Consider the following 4,922-nt stretch of genomic DNA (forward strand, 5'->3'; position numbering starts at 1 on the left):
GCGGATGCTGCGGCCCGTCTTCAGTAATGGTGGCCGCCGCTCCACCGGCCGCTCAGGTCCTGAGATGTCTCGGTCGGTCGGGACTCCTCTCCTTCACTGCAGCCACTTCTCCTGCCAGTCACCAATAGCCCGGGATGACTGCCAAAACTGCTGAAATTCGGCCTCGATTGGTGGGGCACCGTGAGATGGCTGCTAATCCTCCGCAATCTTGCCACGCCCCCCAGTTTGAAGTTTTTAAATGCTGTTTCAGTTAACAAAAAACGAAGAAATGGACAAGTATTGCAAACTGAGTAGCTACCAAGTCAACTGCCCTCAAAGCACCATCAGTCTTGCAATGGGTTGCTAAGTACTCACCAAATGCCAATACTACATGTGTTATCAGCAACACAGAGATCCAGCACGGGCTTTTCATTTATCAGCATGATGCACCCTGAGAGCGGTTGTCCAAGATTATCACAATTAGAACAAGTAACGTGTCAGGAAGGAGAGGGACGGGGACCCTGCCTACAGCTGATTTAGTTGAATATATTTTAAAAATGTATTGCTGATAAAACATTCTGTAATGATGAACGGTACAGTTACATTGTCATTTATTTGGGTCATGGGAAGAAGCCTGGATGCTGCGAGGAGTATGCAAACCTGCATAGTCGCTTCTCTTTAAAAAACATAACATATAGGAATGTATGAGTGCGATGTTTATTGTGGCTCAGACCATGAGCAAGGTTTCTCCAGTCACTGAAATAAATAGCAGTTAAAACTTGCAGGGCGGAGAGGCTTAACATGAGATAGAAGCTCATTCTTCTTCGTTGTTTTGCCTCACGCGCTGCAACCCAATCCCTGAGCAGAAAAATAACTACTGTCCAGTTACACTAGCCTTGTGTCCCCAAGTAGCAGAAAGAAGGCCTCCAGCACTTCAAAGCTAGAAGTTTGTGTATACTAAATGAGGCAGAAAAATAGCTCCACAAAAGTCAGACATGGCATTCAGTGTAAGATCACCACAATTAGTAACATTGCGTGAGGGGTGAGGGACAGGGACGGGAGCACCAGGCATAAGGGGGAGGTGGAGGGGCGTGCAGTGACATGGGAGGAGGTGGGAGGAACGAATGCTGCATTAAAATGCAAACAGCTATGGGTGCCAAAGCTGAACACAAGCAAACAGTAACATTAACAGGACACCAAACAAAATTGGCCCACAAACGAAAAGATAAACAACCAAAACATAAAGATACAGTACTTCATCGCTGCCCTATGTAAGGAAAGAAAAGGCAAAAACGAGGTACAAAGAGGAAGGATTCACCACTAGCAAGCAATGGGCAGGATGTAAGCCCATAAACTGTATACAATACGTCTCGTAGCCCGCCAATCCCTTACCATTTGTTGTCGTCAGAGTCACTATTCTTTGTTGCCTCCTAATTGGCGAGCACATGGGAAGCTTCACTTCCATTCCTTTCTCTGGAACATGGACCAAGTGCAGCTTGATTCAACTTAATGAGTGCCCCTCCGCCGCTCCTGACATGTTTCAGGTACTATATCTTCTTCACCCTCCTGCACTTCATCCCCTCCCATCCAGCCTTTCTCAATGTTGCTGCCCCCATCTGGTGCTTCAAGACTAGGGGTTGCAGATACTGTTGGTACACCGGGCTCCAGTGACTCAAGGGGCCTACTGCACCCAATTGCTGCTGTTTTCTACTGCTTAACAGGGGTGCACAATAAATCCTGTTCCTTGTTGGTATCACTGCCCAGGAACTCTTGCTATCTCACTGCTCAGGACACCATGGGACCCACAACATATTTTCACACTCAAGTAGCTTGAACAGCGAATGTCTGTGCCCTAGTCCTTCCCAGTCTTTTGGCGGCTTGTCAGAAATCTCCCACTTCTTCCATAGGCCAATATGCTTGTCATGTCAGCAGAAACCAGCTGCACAATTTTAGTTTGGTAATTACTCAGTTGCATGCGATTTGCATCCATTGTCCTTGTCCAGTGGTGAGAAGCATGAAACTCAAAAGGTGTGGAGCTCTGTATATTTTTGGTCTAGATCAGCTACCCCCAGTCGTGCTGGGCCTGAATGTGCACTATGGTAGACAGCAGGATATCGAGCCCCACTTTCTGCTACCGATGACAACTCCTGTCTGCGGATGACATTTTGCATACTTACAATAAACTCTGTGCATGTTAAGAGCACTTGGCTATGAAGAAAGGGCAAAGACAGTTGTCTCAATGGGTTGCATAAGCTGGAAGATATTTTACTCCAGGTTTTAATTAATTTTGCTGACATCACCTCACTCACTTCATGTTCTCCAAAAGAAAAAAGCACCGTAAAGGATATATACCATGAACACAAGTGACACACACCTTTAAGTAAACCAGATGCACGCTTGTATGCACAGCGGCAACGGCTTGTCAGGTGTATCAAGGTCTATATAAACACAATTACAATACAAAACAATAATACTATACATACACGAATCACTCAACCACTTTGCCCTCACACACACACACAATGAAGCAAATACACAGGTGCCAGCAGCTCCATTGTAGGGATTTTTTGCCTGGTGGACAAAACTCAATTTTGTTGCTCGAGTTCTCCCTTTTCCCTAGCATCTGATCAAAGCCTATTGGTGGCCATTTGTAGCTAAGTTGCGTCCTTCTGAGGCCATATTTGGAGGAACCTTCGGATCGTTGCTTACAGCTGCCTTAAACTAAACACCCGAAACACCAAGTTTGAAAGAATGGTAAAGAGTGAAGGACCCTCAAAGGGCCATAGAAAGTGGGTCACAGTCAGTGTAGAGCCGGTGACTGAAGGAGAGCTGCGTCAACTTTGATGCGTAGAGAAGGAAGGAAAGAGTGGGTCAGGGAGTCCTTTTCCTGCCATCACATTGCATGCAGGCATGCAGAGGCACAGGCAAGAGAGGCCTAAGGCAGCAGTTACTATGCCACTCCCTCAAGAAGCTGCAGGATGTGACAGCCGCAGCACAAAGGCACCCTCAAGTTGTAATGTTTGAAGCTTTAATGTAATTATCGCCACCTCATATAGTAATTTCAAACATTTCCATACGGGCCAAAGCATCATACAGGGACATAATACGCATGATTTTAAAAAAATTAAACGAATTTTGTATCTCAAGCACTATACCCACACGCTCTGTGTTCCCTCGCTCTTTTTCAGCCATCCTGAGTGACTTTATTGCACAAGTACACTAGTACAGCAATGGCTGGTGGTAGCTGTATCAATATAACACATGAAAGTGACACGCTGCAAACACACACACAGTCACATTCATAGGAAACCACGCAACAGCTGTAAAAAGATCTCGATCGGATCAAACGCAAGCATTTAAACCTACACATCAGCCACCGCACTGGAGTAAATAGAGAAACTGACAAGCTGCACAGAGCAGCACATCCAGGTGTGCACGCACAGCTACACTAAGAAAGAGCTGCCAGGAACACGAACAGACACAATTAGATGTACTCCTGTTTACACCATGTGTGCACAGACGTACATTAGATCAGCAGAAATTAATGGAGTCACACCTTTAACTTGTGTGTTCTTTGACCCCTTTGATGCTGCGTTTCTTTCTTTTTACTTTTATTCTTGATTTGCTTTTACTGGATGGCACCTTTTTAGGTCTCGCCTACACAGCATGTGCTGTGAGACATATTGCTTACAATTCAGTTGTCTTACAACCCGCCCAAGGCATACCATTAGTTGTTTCATTGTTACTCTCATTTGTAATCTTTCGATTGCTTAGCTCCCGTAGGCTTCTCTTCTTTCTTGCATTAGCTCCTCCCTGGAGCATGGACCAAGTACATGTGTTCTTCCTCATATTTTTAAAACACGCATTTTCTAAATATTTTATAACCATTTCAGTATTATTCCTAGACAGGCAATGTGCTTTCCTACTTTTAACACAGGCAAAAAGCTTCATATTTATGTTGATTTCACCCTATCTACCGTCTTGATTGATGCTTTACTTACACCCACAACGGTACTACTCTACAGCACCCTACGCTATGCCACTCTAGGTCATTCCACTCTACTCCACATCACTCCGTTACATGCCACTCCATGACACTTGATGCCACTCTACGCAACACCGCTCCTCTCCACTCTAAGCCACTCCACTCAATGCCGCTCTACTCTGCACTACTCTACTCTACTACACATCACTCCACACCACTCTACTTCACGCCACACCACTCTACTCCAAGCGACCCCTCTCTATGTCATCTCATTCTAAGACACACTTCTCTATGCCAATCTACTCCACTCCAAGCCACTCCATCCTACTCTACACCACTCTACATCATTCCACTCCCTTCTACGCTGTTCCACTCCATTCTACACCACTCTTCCCTACGCCACTCTACTCCACTGTACGCCACTCCACTCAACTCTACATCACTCCACTCTACGCCTCAATGCCACATCACTAACTTTTAACCATGCTGAACAGCAGCTATGCTGCTGGACAATATAGTTAAAAGGCATTGGCAAAGCCAATAGTTCTCACATAGGCGAGACCTACTGCCTTTGCCAATGCTTGTTTTTTGCAAGCCATATTACGTTCATCATTATGGGGCACATTATCAAGCCAGGAGATAAAATTATCGCCGCTTTCGGCGATAATGGGCTTGATAATATCCTCTATGGAATTCCAATTGAAACCCATGTTAGATGTCCTTCACATCTAACATGGGCTTCAATTGGAATTCCATAGAGCATATTATCAAGCCCATTATCGCCGTTTTAGCAGCAGTTTTCTGCCGCTAAAGCGGCGATAATTTTATCGCCTGTCTTGATAATATGCCCCATAGAAAAAAACGCATGAGAAAGACCGCAGAGCTCATCATACCAGAGCGAGATTAGAGCCAGCTAATTAGTTATTTTATAACCAGGAGGTAATCCTCTCACAAATCA

Source organism: Triturus cristatus, chromosome 6, assembly GCF_964204655.1.
Source record: "Triturus cristatus chromosome 6, aTriCri1.1, whole genome shotgun sequence".
Classification (NCBI taxonomy): domain Eukaryota; kingdom Metazoa; phylum Chordata; class Amphibia; order Caudata; family Salamandridae; genus Triturus; species Triturus cristatus.